Source organism: Carassius gibelio, chromosome B19 (genome assembly GCF_023724105.1).
Source record: "Carassius gibelio isolate Cgi1373 ecotype wild population from Czech Republic chromosome B19, carGib1.2-hapl.c, whole genome shotgun sequence".
NCBI lineage: Eukaryota > Metazoa > Chordata > Actinopteri > Cypriniformes > Cyprinidae > Carassius > Carassius gibelio.
The window spans coordinates 3,570,422-3,591,318 of NC_068414.1; the positions used below are offsets into that span (position 1 = coordinate 3,570,422).

Sequence of the window (20,897 nt, forward strand, 5' to 3'; positions counted from 1 at the left end):
TCGAGCCTTCTTAGTGACGGCGCAAGTTGCTGACTGCTGACTGCGTTGGTGGTATAGTGGTGAGCATAGCTGCCTTCCAAGCAGTTGGAGAGAGCAGTGCGCATGTCCTTTGGCTCGGGCTGACGTCGAAGCAGAACTCCCTCTGTGACCTGTGCCTCCACCCAAAACTTTTGGATGGAATAATTTCGGATGGACCCATCATTAGCTGAAGTCGCATAACACTTGCAACACTACCCGTAGCAGGGGTCATTGTTTGGACTCTTTTTTTTTTTTTTTTTTTTTTAATTGCGCTTTAAACAAAAAGTATTGTGTCAATGCAACTGAACAACATTTATTAGGAACACAGTGCGTCAATAAAGCTACTGACTTCCGCCTGCGTTGTTGGTATAGTGGTGAGCATAGCTGCCTTCCAAGCAGTTGACCCGGGTTCGATTCCCGGCCAACGCATGTCCTTTGGCTCGGGCTGACGTCGAAGCAGAACTCCTTCTGTGACCTGCGAATCCAACCAAACATTTTGGATGGATCATTCGGAAGACGAAAAGAACCAGCTCTCCCCGTCGGGGAATCGAACCCCGGTCTTCCGCGTGACAGGCGGAGATACTGTCCACTATACTAACGAGGAGCCGTGCATGCTGCCGTTTCTCCCCCAACTGACGGCACTGCACTGACATAACTAAACAATGCATGGCTTCTTCTGACGCAGACCCAGCCCTAGCACCGTAAAATTTCTGATGGACCCATCATTAGCTGAAGTCGCATAACACTTGGAACACTACCCGTAGCAGGGGTCATTGTTTGGACTCTTTTTTTTTTTTTTTTTTTTTTAAATTGCGCTTTAAACAGAAAGTATTGCGTCAATGCAACTGAACAACATTAATTAGGAACACAGTGCGTCAAAAAGCAAAATGACAGTTAAAGGCATTTCGTTATTGAACTCTTTGATGACATCATTCAGCTAAGTTCAGTTTAAATAGTATCTGTGCAATAATTTGCAATCAAGTCAACGATATCGCTGTACATGAAGTGTCCCCAGCTCCGCCTGCCAGAAGCGACAGAGGGAAGAAACCAAAACTCGATCGGTGAAAGGATGGAGAAAAAACCCGGTGAGAAACCAGGCTCAGTCGGGGAGACAGTTCTCCCCTTGTCAGACGAAACCAGTAGATCAGCTCCAGGCTGCAGGAATGTCAGACTGTGCAGAAGAATCATCTGTTTCCTGTGGTCTTGTCCAGGTGGTCTTTACAAGGAATTTGTATCTGCGGCTCATCTAGTTGTCACGGTCTCCGCTGTGTTTCTGGGCCATAGAGGTCCTTTCTAGGTGTTGATCCACCATCTTCTCTGGATACGGACTGGATCCGGGTGACTGAAGCGGATACAGACTGGATCTGGTGGCTACGGTGACCTCGGAATAAGGGATTTCTTTAAAAGACTTTTTTTTTCATATAAGATTTTATCCAACTTTTCAGATAGAGGCATGAGAAAGAGATTGCCTTGATTGGGCTTTTGGTTATTATAGGCACTCTCTGCGTTTGACCACTTCGTGTTTATTTAGCCGGATGGGAAGGCAGCGCTTTCTTGTACGTGACGGGATGCAAATTCTTGAAGGCTCTCTTTAGTGACGGGTCCAAACAAAGATCTCATCTGCTCCTCTAGCCCTATCGGCGACTCGTGCACTTCGAGCCTTCTTAGTGACGGCGCAAGTTGCTGACTGCTGACTGCGTTGGTGGTATAGTGGTGAGCATAGCTGCCTTCCAAGCAGTTGACACGGATTCGATTCCCGGCCAACGCATATCCTTTGGCTCGGGCTGACGTCGAAGCAGAACTCCCTCTGTGACCTGTGCCTCCACCCAAAACTTTTGGATGGAATAATTTCGGATGGACCCATCATTAGCTGAAGTCGCATAACACTTGCAACACTACCCGTAGCAGGGGTCATTGTTTGGACTCTTTTTTTTTTTTTTTTTTTTTTTTAATTGCGCTTTAAACAAAAAGTATTGTGTCAATGCAACTGAACAACATTTATTAGGAACACAGTGCGTCAATAAAGCTACTGACTTCCGCCTGCGTTGTTGGTATAGTGGTGAGCATAGCTGCCTTCCAAGCAGTTGACCCGGGTTCGATTCCCGGCCAACGCATGTCCTTTGGCTCGGGCTGACGTCGAAGCAGAACTCCTTCTGTGACCTGCGAATCCAACCAAACATTTTGGATGGATCATTCGGAAGACGAAAAGAACCAGCTCTCCCCGTCGGGGAATCGAACCCCGGTCTTCCGCGTGACAGGCGGAGATACTGTCCACTATACTAACGAGGAGCCGTGCATGCTGCCGTTTCTCCCCCAACTGACGGCACTGCACTGACATAACTAAACAATGCATGGCTTCTTCTGACGCAGACCCAGCCCTAGCACCGTAAAATTTCTGATGGACCCATCATTAGCTGAAGTCGCATAACACTTGGAACACTACCCGTAGCTGGGGTCATTGTTTGGACTCTTTTTTTTTTTTTTTTTTTTTTTTTAAATTGCGCTTTAAACAAAAAGTATTGTGTCAATGCAACTGAACAACATTTATTAGGAACACAGTGCGTCAAAAAGCAAAATGACAGTTAAAGGCATTTCGTTATTGAACTCTTTGATGACATCATTCAGCTAAGTTCAGTTTAAATAGTATCTGTGCAATAATTTGCAATCAAGTCAACGATATCGCTGTACATGAAGTGTCCCCAGCTCCGCCTGCCAGAAGCGACAGAGGCAAGAAACCAAAACTCGATCGGTGAAAGGATGGAGAAAAAACCCGGTGAGAAACCAGGCTCAATCGGGGAGACAGTTCTCCCCTTGTCAGACGAAACAGGTAGATCAGCTCCAGGCTGCAGGAATGTCAGACTGTGCAGAAGAATCATCTGTTTCCTGTGGTCTTGTCCAGGTGGTCTTTACAGGTGATTTGTATCTGCGGCTCATCTAGTTGTCACGGTCTCCGCTGTGTTTCTGGGCCATAGAGGTCCTTTCTAGGTGTTGATCCACCATCTTCTCTGGATACGGACTGGATCCGGGTGACTGAAGCGGATACAGACTGGATCTGGTGGCTACGGTGACCTCGGAATAAGGGATTTCTTTAAAAGACTTTTTTTTTCATATAAGATTTTATCCAACTTTTCAGATAGAGGCATGAGAAAGAGATTGCCTTGATTGGGCTTTTGGTTATTATAGGCACTCTCTGCGTTTGACCACTTCGTGTTTATTTAGCCGGATGGGAAGGCAGCGCTTTCTTGTACGTGACGGGATGCAAATTCTTGAAGGCTCCCTTTAGTGACGGGTCCAAACAAAGATCTCATCTGCTCCTCTAGCCCTATCGGCGACTCGTGCACTTCGAGCCTTCTTAGTGACGGCGCAAGTTGCTGACTGCTGACTGCGTTGGTGGTATAGTGGTGAGCATAGCTGCCTTCCAAGCAGTTGGAGAGAGCAGTGCGCATGTCCTTTGGCTCGGGCTGACGTCGAAGCAGAACTCCCTCTGTGACCTGTGCCTCCACCCAAAACTTTTGGATGGAATAATTTCGGATGGACCCATCATTAGCTGAAGTCGCATAACACTTGCAACACTACCGGTAGCAGGGGTCATTGTTTGGACTCTTTTTTTTTATTTTTTTTTTTTTTATTGCGCTTTAAACAAAAAGTATTGTGTCAATGCAACTGAACAACATTTATTAGGAACACAGTGCGTCAATAAAGCTACTGACTTCCGCCTGCGTTTGTGGTATAGTGGTGAGCATAGCTGCCTTCCAAGCAGTTGACCCGGGTTCGATTCCCGGCCAACGCATGTCCTTTGGCTCGGGCTGACGTCGAAGCAGAACTCCTTCTGTGACCTGCGACTCCAACCAAACATTTTGGATGGATCATTCGGAAGACGAAAAGGACCAGCTCTCCCCGTCGGGGAATCGAACCCCGGTCTTCCGCGTGACAGGGGGAGATACTGTCCACTATACTAACGAGGAGCCGTGCATGCTGCCGTTTCTCCCCCAACTGACGGCACTGCACTGACATAACTAAACAATGCATGGCTTCTTCTGACGCAGACCCAGCCCTAGCACCGTAAAATTTCTGATGGACCCATCATTAGCTGAAGTCGCATAACACTTGGAACACTACCCGTAGCAGGGGTCATTGTTTGGACTCTTTTTTTTTTTTTTTTTTTTTTAAATTGCGCTTTAAACAGAAAGTATTGCGTCAATGCAACTGAACAACATTAATTAGGAACACAGTGCGTCAAAAAGCAAAATGACAGTTAAAGGCATTTCGTTATTGAACTCTTTGATGACATCATTCAGCTAAGTTCAGTTTAAATAGTATCTGTGCAATAATTTGCAATCAAGTCAACGATATCGCTGTACATGAAGTGTCCCCAGCTCCGCCTGCCAGAAGCGACAGAGGGAAGAAACCAAAACTCGATCGGTGAAAGGATGGAGAAAAAACCCGGTGAGAAACCAGGCTCAGTCGGGGAGACAGTTCTCCCCTTGTCAGACGAAACCAGTAGATCAGCTCCAGGCTGCAGGAATGTCAGACTGTGCAGAAGAATCATCTGTTTCCTGTGGTCTTGTCCAGGTGGTCTTTACAAGGGATTTGTATCTGCGGCTCATCTAGTTGTCACGGTCTCCGCTGTGTTTCTGGGCCATAGAGGTCCTTTCTAGGTGTTGATCCACCATCTTCTCTGGATACGGACTGGATCCGGGTGACTGAAGCGGATACAGACTGGATCTGGTGGCTACGGTGACCTCGGAATAAGGGATTTCTTTAAAAGACTTTTTTTTTCATATAAGATTTTATCCAACTTTTCAGATAGAGGCATGAGAAAGAGATTGCCTTGATTGGGCTTTTGGTTATTATAGGCACTCTCTGCGTTTGACCACTTCGTGTTTATTTAGCCGGATGGGAAGGCAGCGCTTTCTTGTACGTGACGGGATGCAAATTCTTGAAGGCTCTCTTTAGTGACGGGTCCAAACAAAGATCTCATCTGCTCCTCTAGCCCTATCGGCGACTCGTGCACTTCGAGCCTTCTTAGTGACGGCGCAAGTTGCTGACTGCTGACTGCGTTGGTGGTATAGTGGTGAGCATAGCTGCCTTCCAAGCAGTTGACACGGATTCGATTCCCGGCCAACGCATAACCTTTGGCTCGGGCTGACGTCGAAGCAGAACTCCCTCTGTGACCTGTGCCTCCACCCAAAACTTTTGGATGGAATAATTTCGGATGGACCCATCATTAGCTGAAGTCGCATAACACTTGCAACACTACCCGTAGCAGGGGTCATTGTTTGGACTCTTTTTTTTTTTTTTTTTTTTTTTAATTGCGCTTTAAACAAAAAGTATTGTGTCAATGCAACTGAACAACATTTATTAGGAACACAGTGCGTCAATAAAGCTACTGACTTCCGCCTGCGTTGTTGGTATAGTGGTGAGCATAGCTGCCTTCCAAGCAGTTGACCCGGGTTCGATTCCCGGCCAACGCATGTCCTTTGGCTCGGGCTGACGTCGAAGCAGAACTCCTTCTGTGACCTGCGAATCCAACCAAACATTTTGGATGGATCATTCGGAAGACGAAAAGAACCAGCTCTCCCCGTCGGGGAATCGAACCCCGGTCTTCCGCGTGACAGGCGGAGATACTGTCCACTATACTAACGAGGAGCCGTGCATGCTGCCGTTTCTCCCCCAACTGACGGCACTGCACTGACATAACTAAACAATGCATGGCTTCTTCTGACGCAGACCCAGCCCTAGCACCGTAAAATTTCTGATGGACCCATCATTAGCTGAAGTCGCATAACACTTGGAACACTACCCGTAGCTGGGGTCATTGTTTGGACTCTTTTTTTTTTTTTTTTTTTTTTTTTAAATTGCGCTTTAAACAAAAAGTATTGTGTCAATGCAACTGAACAACATTTATTAGGAACACAGTGCGTCAAAAAGCAAAATGACAGCTAAAGGCATTTCGTTATTGAACTCTTTGATGACATCATTCAGCTAAGTTCAGTTTAAATAGTATCTGTGCAATAATTTGCAATCAAGTCAACGATATCGCTGTACATGAAGTGTCCCCAGCTCCGCCTGCCAGAAGCGACAGAGGCAAGAAACCAAAACTCGATCGGTGAAAGGATGGAGAAAAAACCCGGTGAGAAACCAGGCTCAATCGGGGAGACAGTTCTCCCCTTGTCAGACGAAACAGGTAGATCAGCTCCAGGCTGCAGGAATGTCAGACTGTGCAGAAGAATCATCTGTTTCCTGTGGTCTTGTCCAGGTGGTCTTTACAGGGGATTTGTATCTGCGGCTCATCTAGTTGTCACGGTCTCCGCTGTGTTTCTGGGCCATAGAGGTCCTTTCTAGGTGTTGATCCACCATCTTCTCTGGATACGGACTGGATCCGGGTGACTGAAGCGGATACAGACTGGATCTGGTGGCTACGGTGACCTCGGAATAAGGGATTTCTTTAAAAGACTTTTTTTTTCATATAAGATTTTATCCAACTTTTCAGATAGAGGCATGAGAAAGAGATTGCCTTGATTGGGCTTTTGGTTATTATAGGCACTCTCTGCGTTTGACCACTTCGTGTTTATTTAGCCGGATGGGAAGGCAGCGCTTTCTTGTACGTGACGGGATGCAAATTCTTGAAGGCTCCCTTTAGTGACGGGTCCAAACAAAGATCTCATCTGCTCCTCTAGCCCTATCGGCGACTCGTGCACTTCGAGCCTTCTTAGTGACGGCGCAAGTTGCTGACTGCTGACTGCGTTGGTGGTATAGTGGTGAGCATAGCTGCCTTCCAAGCAGTTGGAGAGAGCAGTGCGCATGTCCTTTGGCTCGGGCTGACGTCGAAGCAGAACTCCCTCTGTGACCTGTGCCTCCACCCAAAACTTTTGGATGGAATAATTTCGGATGGACCCATCATTAGCTGAAGTCGCATAACACTTGCAACACTACCCGTAGCAGGGGTCATTGTTTGGACTCTTTTTTTTTTTTTTTTTTTTTTTAATTGCGCTTTAAACAAAAAGTATTGTGTCAATGCAACTGAACAACATTTATTAGGAACACAGTGCGTCAATAAAGCTACTGACTTCCGCCTGCGTTGTTGGTATAGTGGTGAGCATAGCTGCCTTCCAAGCAGTTGACCCGGGTTCGATTCCCGGCCAACGCATGTCCTTTGGCTCGGGCTGACGTCGAAGCAGAACTCCTTCTGTGACCTGCGAATCCAACCAAACATTTTGGATGGATCATTCGGAAGACGAAAAGAACCAGCTCTCCCCGTCGGGGAATCGAACCCCGGTCTTCCGCGTGACAGGCGGAGATACTGTCCACTATACTAACGAGGAGCCGTGCATGCTGCCGTTTCTCCCCCAACTGACGGCACTGCACTGACATAACTAAACAATGCATGGCTTCTTCTGACGCAGACCCAGCCCTAGCACCGTAAAATTTCTGATGGACCCATCATTAGCTGAAGTCGCATAACACTTGGAACACTACCCGTAGCTGGGGTCATTGTTTGGACTCTTTTTTTTTTTTTTTTTTTTTTTTTTAAATTGCGCTTTAAACAAAAAGTATTGTGTCAATGCAACTGAACAACATTTATTAGGAACACAGTGCGTCAAAAAGCAAAATGACAGTTAAAGGCATTTCGTTATTGAACTCTTTGATGACATCATTCAGCTAAGTTCAGTTTAAATAGTATCTGTGCAATAATTTGCAATCAAGTCAACGATATCGCTGTACATGAAGTGTCCCCAGCTCCGCCTGCCAGAAGCGACAGAGGCAAGAAACCAAAACTCGATCGGTGAAAGGATGGAGAAAAAACCCGGTGAGAAACCAGGCTCAATCGGGGAGACAGTTCTCCCCTTGTCAGACGAAACAGGTAGATCAGCTCCAGGCTGCAGGAATGTCAGACTGTGCAGAAGAATCATCTGTTTCCTGTGGTCTTGTCCAGGTGGTCTTTACAGGTGATTTGTATCTGCGGCTCATCTAGTTGTCACGGTCTCCGCTGTGTTTCTGGGCCATAGAGGTCCTTTCTAGGTGTTGATCCACCATCTTCTCTGGATACGGACTGGATCCGGGTGACTGAAGCGGATACAGACTGGATCTGGTGGCTACGGTGACCTCGGAATAAGGGATTTCTTTAAAAGACTTTTTTTTTCATATAAGATTTTATCCAACTTTTCAGATAGAGGCATGAGAAAGAGATTGCCTTGATTGGGCTTTTGGTTATTATAGGCACTCTCTGCGTTTGACCACTTCGTGTTTATTTAGCCGGATGGGAAGGCAGCGCTTTCTTGTACGTGACGGGATGCAAATTCTTGAAGGCTCTCTTTAGTGACGGGTCCAAACAAAGATCTCATCTGCTCCTCTAGCCCTATCGGCGACTCGTGCACTTCGAGCCTTCTTAGTGACGGCGCAAGTTGCTGACTGCTGACTGCGTTGGTGGTATAGTGGTGAGCATAGCTGCCTTCCAAGCAGTTGGAGAGAGCAGTGCGCATGTCCTTTGGCTCGGGCTGACGTCGAAGCAGAACTCCCTCTGTGACCTGTGCCTCCACCCAAAACTTTTGGATGGAATAATTTCGGATGGACCCATCATTAGCTGAAGTCGCATAACACTTGCAACACTACCCGTAGCAGGGGTCATTGTTTGGACTCTTTTTTTTTTTTTTTTTTTTTTAATTGCGCTTTAAACAAAAAGTATTGTGTCAATGCAACTGAACAACATTTATTAGGAACACAGTGCGTCAATAAAGCTACTGACTTCCGCCTGCGTTGTTGGTATAGTGGTGAGCATAGCTGCCTTCCAAGCAGTTGACCCGGGTTCGATTCCCGGCCAACGCATGTCCTTTGGCTCGGGCTGACGTCGAAGCAGAACTCCTTCTGTGACCTGCGAATCCAACCAAACATTTTGGATGGATCATTCGGAAGACGAAAAGAACCAGCTCTCCCCGTCGGGGAATCGAACCCCGGTCTTCCGCGTGACAGGCGGAGATACTGTCCACTATACTAACGAGGAGCCGTGCATGCTGCCGTTTCTCCCCCAACTGACGGCACTGCACTGACATAACTAAACAATGCATGGCTTCTTCTGACGCAGACCCAGCCCTAGCACCGTAAAATTTCTGATGGACCCATCATTAGCTGAAGTCGCATAACACTTGGAACACTACCCGTAGCAGGGGTCATTGTTTGGACTCTTTTTTTTTTTTTTTTTTTTTTAAATTGCGCTTTAAACAGAAAGTATTGCGTCAATGCAACTGAACAACATTAATTAGGAACACAGTGCGTCAAAAAGCAAAATGACAGTTAAAGGCATTTCGTTATTGAACTCTTTGATGACATCATTCAGCTAAGTTCAGTTTAAATAGTATCTGTGCAATAATTTGCAATCAAGTCAACGATATCGCTGTACATGAAGTGTCCCCAGCTCCGCCTGCCAGAAGCGACAGAGGGAAGAAACCAAAACTCGATCGGTGAAAGGATGGAGAAAAAACCCGGTGAGAAACCAGGCTCAGTCGGGGAGACAGTTCTCCCCTTGTCAGACGAAACCAGTAGATCAGCTCCAGGCTGCAGGAATGTCAGACTGTGCAGAAGAATCATCTGTTTCCTGTGGTCTTGTCCAGGTGGTCTTTACAAGGAATTTGTATCTGCGGCTCATCTAGTTGTCACGGTCTCCGCTGTGTTTCTGGGCCATAGAGGTCCTTTCTAGGTGTTGATCCACCATCTTCTCTGGATACGGACTGGATCCGGGTGACTGAAGCGGATACAGACTGGATCTGGTGGCTACGGTGACCTCGGAATAAGGGATTTCTTTAAAAGACTTTTTTTTTCATATAAGATTTTATCCAACTTTTCAGATAGAGGCATGAGAAAGAGATTGCCTTGATTGGGCTTTTGGTTATTATAGGCACTCTCTGCGTTTGACCACTTCGTGTTTATTTAGCCGGATGGGAAGGCAGCGCTTTCTTGTACGTGACGGGATGCAAATTCTTGAAGGCTCTCTTTAGTGACGGGTCCAAACAAAGATCTCATCTGCTCCTCTAGCCCTATCGGCGACTCGTGCACTTCGAGCCTTCTTAGTGACGGCGCAAGTTGCTGACTGCTGACTGCGTTGGTGGTATAGTGGTGAGCATAGCTGCCTTCCAAGCAGTTGACACGGATTCGATTCCCGGCCAACGCATATCCTTTGGCTCGGGCTGACGTCGAAGCAGAACTCCCTCTGTGACCTGTGCCTCCACCCAAAACTTTTGGATGGAATAATTTCGGATGGACCCATCATTAGCTGAAGTCGCATAACACTTGCAACACTACCCGTAGCAGGGGTCATTGTTTGGACTCTTTTTTTTTTTTTTTTTTTTTTTTAATTGCGCTTTAAACAAAAAGTATTGTGTCAATGCAACTGAACAACATTTATTAGGAACACAGTGCGTCAATAAAGCTACTGACTTCCGCCTGCGTTGTTGGTATAGTGGTGAGCATAGCTGCCTTCCAAGCAGTTGACCCGGGTTCGATTCCCGGCCAACGCATGTCCTTTGGCTCGGGCTGACGTCGAAGCAGAACTCCTTCTGTGACCTGCGAATCCAACCAAACATTTTGGATGGATCATTCGGAAGACGAAAAGAACCAGCTCTCCCCGTCGGGGAATCGAACCCCGGTCTTCCGCGTGACAGGCGGAGATACTGTCCACTATACTAACGAGGAGCCGTGCATGCTGCCGTTTCTCCCCCAACTGACGGCACTGCACTGACATAACTAAACAATGCATGGCTTCTTCTGACGCAGACCCAGCCCTAGCACCGTAAAATTTCTGATGGACCCATCATTAGCTGAAGTCGCATAACACTTGGAACACTACCCGTAGCTGGGGTCATTGTTTGGACTCTTTTTTTTTTTTTTTTTTTTTTTTTAAATTGCGCTTTAAACAAAAAGTATTGTGTCAATGCAACTGAACAACATTTATTAGGAACACAGTGCGTCAAAAAGCAAAATGACAGTTAAAGGCATTTCGTTATTGAACTCTTTGATGACATCATTCAGCTAAGTTCAGTTTAAATAGTATCTGTGCAATAATTTGCAATCAAGTCAACGATATCGCTGTACATGAAGTGTCCCCAGCTCCGCCTGCCAGAAGCGACAGAGGCAAGAAACCAAAACTCGATCGGTGAAAGGATGGAGAAAAAACCCGGTGAGAAACCAGGCTCAATCGGGGAGACAGTTCTCCCCTTGTCAGACGAAACAGGTAGATCAGCTCCAGGCTGCAGGAATGTCAGACTGTGCAGAAGAATCATCTGTTTCCTGTGGTCTTGTCCAGGTGGTCTTTACAGGTGATTTGTATCTGCGGCTCATCTAGTTGTCACGGTCTCCGCTGTGTTTCTGGGCCATAGAGGTCCTTTCTAGGTGTTGATCCACCATCTTCTCTGGATACGGACTGGATCCGGGTGACTGAAGCGGATACAGACTGGATCTGGTGGCTACGGTGACCTCGGAATAAGGGATTTCTTTAAAAGACTTTTTTTTTCATATAAGATTTTATCCAACTTTTCAGATAGAGGCATGAGAAAGAGATTGCCTTGATTGGGCTTTTGGTTATTATAGGCACTCTCTGCGTTTGACCACTTCGTGTTTATTTAGCCGGATGGGAAGGCAGCGCTTTCTTGTACGTGACGGGATGCAAATTCTTGAAGGCTCCCTTTAGTGACGGGTCCAAACAAAGATCTCATCTGCTCCTCTAGCCCTATCGGCGACTCGTGCACTTCGAGCCTTCTTAGTGACGGCGCAAGTTGCTGACTGCTGACTGCGTTGGTGGTATAGTGGTGAGCATAGCTGCCTTCCAAGCAGTTGGAGAGAGCAGTGCGCATGTCCTTTGGCTCGGGCTGACGTCGAAGCAGAACTCCCTCTGTGACCTGTGCCTCCACCCAAAACTTTTGGATGGAATAATTTCGGATGGACCCATCATTAGCTGAAGTCGCATAACACTTGCAACACTACCGGTAGCAGGGGTCATTGTTTGGACTCTTTTTTTTTATTTTTTTTTTTTTTTATTGCGCTTTAAACAAAAAGTATTGTGTCAATGCAACTGAACAACATTTATTAGGAACACAGTGCGTCAATAAAGCTACTGACTTCCGCCTGCGTTTGTGGTATAGTGGTGAGCATAGCTGCCTTCCAAGCAGTTGACCCGGGTTCGATTCCCGGCCAACGCATGTCCTTTGGCTCGGGCTGACGTCGAAGCAGAACTCCTTCTGTGACCTGCGACTCCAACCAAACATTTTGGATGGATCATTCGGAAGACGAAAAGGACCAGCTCTCCCCGTCGGGGAATCGAACCCCGGTCTTCCGCGTGACAGGGGGAGATACTGTCCACTATACTAACGAGGAGCCGTGCATGCTGCCGTTTCTCCCCCAACTGACGGCACTGCACTGACATAACTAAACAATGCATGGCTTCTTCTGACGCAGACCCAGCCCTAGCACCGTAAAATTTCTGATGGACCCATCATTAGCTGAAGTCGCATAACACTTGGAACACTACCCGTAGCAGGGGTCATTGTTTGGACTCTTTTTTTTTTTTTTTTTTTTTTAAATTGCGCTTTAAACAGAAAGTATTGCGTCAATGCAACTGAACAACATTAATTAGGAACACAGTGCGTCAAAAAGCAAAATGACAGTTAAAGGCATTTCGTTATTGAACTCTTTGATGACATCATTCAGCTAAGTTCAGTTTAAATAGTATCTGTGCAATAATTTGCAATCAAGTCAACGATATCGCTGTACATGAAGTGTCCCCAGCTCCGCCTGCCAGAAGCGACAGAGGGAAGAAACCAAAACTCGATCGGTGAAAGGATGGAGAAAAAACCCGGTGAGAAACCAGGCTCAGTCGGGGAGACAGTTCTCCCCTTGTCAGACGAAACCAGTAGATCAGCTCCAGGCTGCAGGAATGTCAGACTGTGCAGAAGAATCATCTGTTTCCTGTGGTCTTGTCCAGGTGGTCTTTACAAGGGATTTGTATCTGCGGCTCATCTAGTTGTCACGGTCTCCGCTGTGTTTCTGGGCCATAGAGGTCCTTTCTAGGTGTTGATCCACCATCTTCTCTGGATACGGACTGGATCCGGGTGACTGAAGCGGATACAGACTGGATCTGGTGGCTACGGTGACCTCGGAATAAGGGATTTCTTTAAAAGACTTTTTTTTCATATAAGATTTTATCCAACTTTTCAGATAGAGGCATGAGAAAGAGATTGCCTTGATTGGGCTTTTGGTTATTATAGGCACTCTCTGCGTTTGACCACTTCGTGTTTATTTAGCCGGATGGGAAGGCAGCGCTTTCTTGTACGTGACGGGATGCAAATTCTTGAAGGCTCTCTTTAGTGACGGGTCCAAACAAAGATCTCATCTGCTCCTCTAGCCCTATCGGCGACTCGTGCACTTCGAGCCTTCTTAGTGACGGCGCAAGTTGCTGACTGCTGACTGCGTTGGTGGTATAGTGGTGAGCATAGCTGCCTTCCAAGCAGTTGACACGGATTCGATTCCCGGCCAACGCATATCCTTTGGCTCGGGCTGACGTCGAAGCAGAACTCCCTCTGTGACCTGTGCCTCCACCCAAAACTTTTGGATGGAATAATTTCGGATGGACCCATCATTAGCTGAAGTCGCATAACACTTGCAACACTACCCGTAGCAGGGGTCATTGTTTGGACTCTTTTTTTTTTTTTTTTTTTTTTTTAATTGCGCTTTAAACAAAAAGTATTGTGTCAATGCAACTGAACAACATTTATTAGGAACACAGTGCGTCAATAAAGCTACTGACTTCCGCCTGCGTTGTTGGTATAGTGGTGAGCATAGCTGCCTTCCAAGCAGTTGACCCGGGTTCGATTCCCGGCCAACGCATGTCCTTTGGCTCGGGCTGACGTCGAAGCAGAACTCCTTCTGTGACCTGCGAATCCAACCAAACATTTTGGATGGATCATTCGGAAGACGAAAAGAACCAGCTCTCCCCGTCGGGGAATCGAACCCCGGTCTTCCGCGTGACAGGCGGAGATACTGTCCACTATACTAACGAGGAGCCGTGCATGCTGCCGTTTCTCCCCCAACTGACGGCACTGCACTGACATAACTAAACAATGCATGGCTTCTTCTGACGCAGACCCAGCCCGAGCACCGTAAAATTTCTGATGGACCCATCATTAGCTGAAGTCGCATAACACTTGGAACACTACCCGTAGCTGGGGTCATTGTTTGGACTCTTTTTTTTTTTTTTTTTTTTTTTTTAAATTGCGCTTTAAACAAAAAGTATTGTGTCAATGCAACTGAACAACATTTATTAGGAACACAGTGCGTCAAAAAGCAAAATGACAGTTAAAGGCATTTCGTTATTGAACTCTTTGATGACATCATTCAGCTAAGTTCAGTTTAAATAGTATCTGTGCAATAATTTGCAATCAAGTCAACGATATCGCTGTACATGAAGTGTCCCCAGCTCCGCCTGCCAGAAGCGACAGAGGCAAGAAACCAAAACTCGATCGGTGAAAGGATGGAGAAAAAACCCGGTGAGAAACCAGGCTCAATCGGGGAGACAGTTCTCCCCTTGTCAGACGAAACAGGTAGATCAGCTCCAGGCTGCAGGAATGTCAGACTGTGCAGAAGAATCATCTGTTTCCTGTGGTCTTGTCCAGGTGGTCTTTACAGGTGATTTGTATCTGCGGCTCATCTAGTTGTCACGGTCTCCGCTGTGTTTCTGGGCCATAGAGGTCCTTTCTAGGTGTTGATCCACCATCTTCTCTGGATACGGACTGGATCCGGGTGACTGAAGCGGATACAGACTGGATCTGGTGGCTACGGTGACCTCGGAATAAGGGATTTCTTTAAAAGACTTTTTTTTTCATATAAGATTTTATCCAACTTTTCAGATAGAGGCATGAGAAAGAGATTGCCTTGATTGGGCTTTTGGTTATTATAGGCACTCTCTGCGTTTGACCACTTCGTGTTTATTTAGCCGGATGGGAAGGCAGCGCTTTCTTGTACGTGACGGGATGCAAATTCTTGAAGGCTCTCTTTAGTGACGGGTCCAAACAAAGATCTCATCTGCTCCTCTAGCCCTATCGGCGACTCGTGCACTTCGAGCCTTCTTAGTGACGGCGCAAGTTGCTGACTGCTGACTGCGTTGGTGGTATAGTGGTGAGCATAGCTGCCTTCCAAGCAGTTGGAGAGAGCAGTGCGCATGTCCTTTGGCTCGGGCTGACGTCGAAGCAGAACTCCCTCTGTGACCTGTGCCTCCACCCAAAACTTTTGGATGGAATAATTTCGGATGGACCCATCATTAGCTGAAGTCGCATAACACTTGCAACACTACCCGTAGCAGGGGTCATTGTTTGGACTCTTTTTTTTTTTTTTTTTTTTTAAATTGCGCTTTAAACAAAAAGTATTGTGTCAATGCAACTGAACAACATTTATTAGGAACACAGTGCGTCAATAAAGCTACTGACTTCCGCCTGCGTTGTTGGTATAGTGGTGAGCATAGCTGCCTTCCAAGCAGTTGACCCGGGTTCGATTCCCGGCCAACGCATGTCCTTTGGCTCGGGCTGACGTCGAAGCAGAACTCCTTCTGTGACCTGCGAATCCAACCAAACATTTTGGATGGATCATTCGGAAGACGAAAAGAACCAGCTCTCCCCGTCGGGGAATCGAACCCCGGTCTTCCGCGTGACAGGCGGAGATACTGTCCACTATACTAACGAGGAGCCGTGCATGCTGCCGTTTCTCCCCCAACTGACGGCACTGCACTGACATAACTAAACAATGCATGGCTTCTTCTGACGCAGACCCAGCCCTAGCACCGTAAAATTTCTGATGGACCCATCATTAGCTGAAGTCGCATAACACTTGGAACACTACCCGTAGCAGGGGTCATTGTTTGGACTCTTTTTTTTTTTTTTTTTTTTTTAAATTGCGCTTTAAACAGAAAGTATTGCGTCAATGCAACTGAACAACATTAATTAGGAACACAGTGCGTCAAAAAGCAAAATGACAGTTAAAGGCATTTCGTTATTGAACTCTTTGATGACATCATTCAGCTAAGTTCAGTTTAAATAGTATCTGTGCAATAATTTGCAATCAAGTCAACGATATCGCTGTACATGAAGTGTCCCCAGCTCCGCCTGCCAGAAGCGACAGAGGGAAGAAACCAAAACTCGATCGGTGAAAGGATGGAGAAAAAACCCGGTGAGAAACCAGGCTCAGTCGGGGAGACAGTTCTCCCCTTGTCAGACGAAACCAGTAGATCAGCTCCAGGCTGCAGGAATGTCAGACTGTGCAGAAGAATCATCTGTTTCCTGTGGTCTTGTCCAGGTGGTCTTTACAAGGAATTTGTATCTGCGGCTCATCTAGTTGTCACGGTCTCCGCTGTGTTTCTGGGCCATAGAGGTCCTTTCTAGGTGTTGATCCACCATCTTCTCTGGATACGGACTGGATCCGGGTGACTGAAGCGGATACAGACTGGATCTGGTGGCTACGGTGACCTCGGAATAAGGGATTTCTTTAAAAGACTTTTTTTTTCATATAAGATTTTATCCAACTTTTCAGATAGAGGCATGAGAAAGAGATTGCCTTGATTGGGCTTTTGGTTATTATAGGCACTCTCTGCGTTTGACCACTTCGTGTTTATTTAGCCGGATGGGAAGGCAGCGCTTTCTTGTACGTGACGGGATGCAAATTCTTGAAGGCTCTCTTTAGTGACGGGTCCAAACAAAGATCTCATCTGCTCCTCTAGCCCTATCGGCGACTCGTGCACTTCGAGCCTTCTTAGTGACGGCGCAAGTTGCTGACTGCTGACTGCGTTGGTGGTATAGTGGTGAGCATAGCTGCCTTCCAAGCAGTTGACACGGATTCGATTCCCGGCCAACGCATATCCTTTGGCTCGGGCTGACGTCGAAGCAGAACTCCCTCTGTGACCTGTGCCTCCACCCAAAACTTTTGGATGGAATAATTTCGGATGGACCCATCATTAGCTGAAGTCGCATAACACTTGCAACACTACCCGTAGCAGGGGTCATTGTTTGGACTCTTTTTTTTTTTTTTTTTTTTTTTTAATTGCGCTTTAAACAAAAAGTATTGTGTCAATGCAACTGAACAACATTTATTAGGAACACAGTGCGTCAATAAAGCTACTGACTTCCGCCTGCGTTGTTGGTATAGTGGTGAGCATAGCTGCCTTCCAAGCAGTTGACCCGGGTTCGATTCCCGGCCAACGCATGTCCTTTGGCTCGGGCTGACGTCGAAGCAGAACTCCTTCTGTGACCTGCGAATCCAACCAAACATTTTGGATGGATCATTCGGAAGACGAAAAGAACCAGCTCTCCCCGTCGGGGAATCGAACCCCGGTCTTCCGCGTGACAGGCGGAGATACTGTCCACTATACTAACGAGGAGCCGTGCATGCTGCCGTTTCTCCCCCAACTGACGGCACTGCACTGACATAACTAAACAATGCATGGCTTCTTCTGACGCAGACCCAGCCCGAGCACCGTAAAATTTCTGATGGACCCATCATTAGCTGAAGTCGCATAACACTTGGAACACTACCCGTAGCTGGGGTCATTGTTTGGACTCTTTTTTTTTTTTTTTTTTTTTTTTTAAATTGCGCTTTAAACAAAAAGTATTGTGTCAATGCAACTGAACAACATTTATTAGGAACACAGTGCGTCAAAAAGCAAAATGACAGTTAAAGGCATTTCGTTATTGAACTCTTTGATGACATCATTCAGCTAAGTTCAGTTTAAATAGTATCTGTGCAATAATTTGCAATCAAGTCAACGATATCGCTGTACATGAAGTGTCCCCAGCTCCGCCTGCCAGAAGCGACAGAGGCAAGAAACCAAAACTCGATCGGTGAAAGGATGGAGAAAAAACCCGGTGAGAAACCAGGCTCAATCGGGGAGACAGTTCTCCCCTTGTCAGACGAAACAGGTAGATCAGCTCCAGGCTGCAGGAATGTCAGACTGTGCAGAAGAATCATCTGTTTCCTGTGGTCTTGTCCAGGTGGTCTTTACAGGTGATTTGTATCTGCGGCTCATCTAGTTGTCACGGTCTCCGCTGTGTTTCTGGGCCATAGAGGTCCTTTCTAGGTGTTGATCCACCATCTTCTCTGGATACGGACTGGATCCGGGTGACTGAAGCGGATACAGACTGGATCTGGTGGCTACGGTGACCTCGGAATAAGGGATTTCTTTAAAAGACTTTTTTTTTCATATAAGATTTTATCCAACTTTTCAGATAGAGGCATGAGAAAGAGATTGCCTTGATTGGGCTTTTGGTTATTATAGGCACTCTCTGCGTTTGACCACTTCGTGTTTATTTAGCCGGATGGGAAGGCAGCGCTTTCTTGTACGTGACGGGATGCAAATTCTTGAAGGCTCCCTTTAGTGACGGGTCCAAACAAAGATCTCATCTGCTCCTCTAGCCCTATCGGCGACTCGTGCACTTCGAGCCTTCTTAGTGACGGCGCAAGTTGCTGACTGCTGACTGCGTTGGTGGTATAGTGGTGAGCATAGCTGCCTTCCAAGCAGTTGGAGAGAGCAGTGCGCATGTCCTTTGGCTCGGGCTGACGTCGAAGCAGAACTCCCTCTGTGACCTGTGCCTCCACCCAAAACTTTTGGATGGAATAATTTCGGATGGACCCATCATTAGCTGAAGTCGCATAACACTTACAACACTACCCGTAGCAGGGGTCATTGTTTGGACTCTTTTTTTTTTTTTTTTTTTTTTTTTTATTGCGCTTTAAACAAAAAGTATTGTGTCAATGCAACTGAACAACATTTATTAGGAACACAGTGCGTCAATAAAGCTACTGACTTCCGCCTGCGTTGTTGGTATAGTGGTGAGCATAGCTGCCTTCCAAGCAGTTGACCCGGGTTCGATTCCCGGCCAACGCATGTCCTTTGGCTCGGGCTGACGTCGAAGCAGAACTCCTTCTGTGACCTGCGAATCCAACCAAACATTTTGGATGGATCATTCGGAAGACGAAAAGAACCAGCTCTCCCCGTCGGGGAATCGAACCCCGGTCTTCCGCGTGACAGGCGGAGATACTGTCCACTATACTAACGAGGAGCCGTGCATGCTGCCGTTTCTCCCCCAACTGACGGCACTGCACTGACATAACTAAACAATGCATGGCTTCTTCTGACGCAGACCCAGCCCTAGCACCGTAAAATTTCTGATGGACCCATCATTAGCTGAAGTCGCATAACACTTGGAACACTACCCGTAGCTGGGGTCATTGTTTGGAATCTTTTTTTTTTTTTTTTTTTTTTTTTAAATTGCACTTTAAACAAAAAGTATTGTGTCAATGCAACTGAACAACATTTATTAGGAACACAGTGCGTCAAAAAGCAAAATGACAGTTAAAGGCATTTCGTTATTGAACTCTTTGATGACATCATTCAGCTAAGTTCAGTTTAAATAGTATCTGTGCAATAATTTGCAATCAAGTCAACGATATCGCTGTACATGAAGTGTCCCCAGCTCCGCCTGCCAGAAGCGACAGAGGCAAGAAACCAAAACTCGATCGGTGAAAGGATGGAGAAAAAACCCGGTGAGAAACCAGGCTCAATCGGGGAGACAGTTCTCCCCTTGTCAGACGAAACAGGTAGATCAGCTCCAGGCTGCAGGAATGTCAGACTGTGCAGAAGAATCATCTGTTTCCTGTGGTCTTGTCCAGGTGGTCTTTACAGGGGATTTGTATCTGCGGCTCATCTAGTTGTCACGGTCTCCGCTGTGTTTCTGGGCCATAGAGGTCCTTTCTAGGTGTTGATCCACCATCTTCTCTGGATACGGACTGGATCCGGGTGACTGAAGCGGATACAGACTGGATCTGGTGGCTACGGTGACCTCGGAATAAGGGATTTCTTTAAAAGACTTTTTTTTTCATATAAGATTTTATCCAACTTTTCAGATAGAGGCATGAGAAAGAGATTGCCTTGATTGGGCTTTTGGTTATTATAGGCACTCTCTGCGTTTGACCACTTCGTGTTTATTTAGCCGGATGGGAAGGCAGCGCTTTCTTGTACGTGACGGGATGCAAATTCTTGAAGGCTCTCTTTAGTGACGGGTCCAAACAAAGATCTCATCTGCTCCTCTAGCCCTATCGGCGACTCGTGCACTTCGAGCCTTCTTAGTGACGGCGCAAGTTGCTGACTGCTGACTGCGTTGGTGGTATAGTGGTGAGCATAGCTGCCTTCCAAGCAGTTGGAGAGAGCAGTGCGCATGTCCTTTGGCTCGGGCTGACGTCGAAGCAGAACTCCCTCTGTGACCTGTGCCTCCACCCAAAACTTTTGGATGGAATAATTTCGGATGGACCCATCATTAGCTGAAGTCGCATAACACTTGCAACACTACCGGTAGCAGGGGTCATTGTTTGGACTCTTTTTTTTTTTTTTTTTTTTTTTTATTGCGCTTTAAACAAAAAGTATTGTGTCAATGCAACTGAACAACATTTATTAGGAACACAGTGCGTCAATAAAGCTACTGACTTCCGCCTGCGTTTGTGGTATAGTGGTGAGCATAGCTGCCTTCCAAGCAGTTGACCCGGGTTCGATTCCCGGCCAACGCATGTCCTTTGGCTCGGGCTGACGTCGAAGCAGAACTCCTTCTGTGACCTGCGACTCCAACCAAACATTTTGGATGGATCATTCGGAAGACGAAAAGGACCAGCTCTCCCCGTCGGGGAATCGAACCCCGGTCTTCCGCGTGACAGGGGGAGATACTGTCCACTATACTAACGAGGAGCCGTGCATGCTGCCGTTTCTCCCCCAACTGACGGCACTGCACTGACATAACTAAACAATGCATGGCTTCTTCTGACGCAGACCCAGCCCTAGCACCGTAAAATTTCTGATGGACCCA

The 20,897-nt window shown here is 46.7% G+C and overlaps 10 non-coding genes across 10 annotated transcripts; all 10 read right to left on the reverse strand.

The window, feature by feature from the left end:
* Positions 1-550: 550 nt before the first annotated feature.
* On the reverse strand, positions 551-622 carry trnad-guc (transfer RNA aspartic acid (anticodon GUC)). The gene has a single exon. It is a non-coding gene; the product is annotated as a tRNA-Asp (tRNA).
* A 1,613-nt stretch (positions 623-2,235) lies between these two features.
* trnad-guc (transfer RNA aspartic acid (anticodon GUC)) lies at positions 2,236-2,307 on the reverse strand. The gene has a single exon. It is a non-coding gene; the product is annotated as a tRNA-Asp (tRNA).
* Positions 2,308-5,595: 3,288 nt separating this feature from the next.
* trnad-guc (transfer RNA aspartic acid (anticodon GUC)) lies at positions 5,596-5,667 on the reverse strand. The gene has a single exon. It is a non-coding gene; the product is annotated as a tRNA-Asp (tRNA).
* Positions 5,668-7,271: 1,604 nt separating this feature from the next.
* trnad-guc (transfer RNA aspartic acid (anticodon GUC)) lies at positions 7,272-7,343 on the reverse strand. The gene has a single exon. It is a non-coding gene; the product is annotated as a tRNA-Asp (tRNA).
* Positions 7,344-8,947: 1,604 nt separating this feature from the next.
* On the reverse strand, positions 8,948-9,019 carry trnad-guc (transfer RNA aspartic acid (anticodon GUC)). Its single transcript has one exon. It is a non-coding gene; the product is annotated as a tRNA-Asp (tRNA).
* Positions 9,020-10,632: 1,613 nt separating this feature from the next.
* trnad-guc (transfer RNA aspartic acid (anticodon GUC)) lies at positions 10,633-10,704 on the reverse strand. Its single transcript has one exon. It is a non-coding gene; the product is annotated as a tRNA-Asp (tRNA).
* Positions 10,705-13,993: 3,289 nt separating this feature from the next.
* trnad-guc (transfer RNA aspartic acid (anticodon GUC)) lies at positions 13,994-14,065 on the reverse strand. The gene has a single exon. It is a non-coding gene; the product is annotated as a tRNA-Asp (tRNA).
* Positions 14,066-15,668: 1,603 nt separating this feature from the next.
* Positions 15,669-15,740, reverse strand: trnad-guc (transfer RNA aspartic acid (anticodon GUC)). Its single transcript has one exon. It is a non-coding gene; the product is annotated as a tRNA-Asp (tRNA).
* Positions 15,741-17,353: 1,613 nt separating this feature from the next.
* Positions 17,354-17,425, reverse strand: trnad-guc (transfer RNA aspartic acid (anticodon GUC)). The gene has a single exon. It is a non-coding gene; the product is annotated as a tRNA-Asp (tRNA).
* A 1,606-nt stretch (positions 17,426-19,031) lies between these two features.
* Positions 19,032-19,103, reverse strand: trnad-guc (transfer RNA aspartic acid (anticodon GUC)). Its single transcript has one exon. It is a non-coding gene; the product is annotated as a tRNA-Asp (tRNA).
* Positions 19,104-20,897: the final 1,794 nt, after the last annotated feature.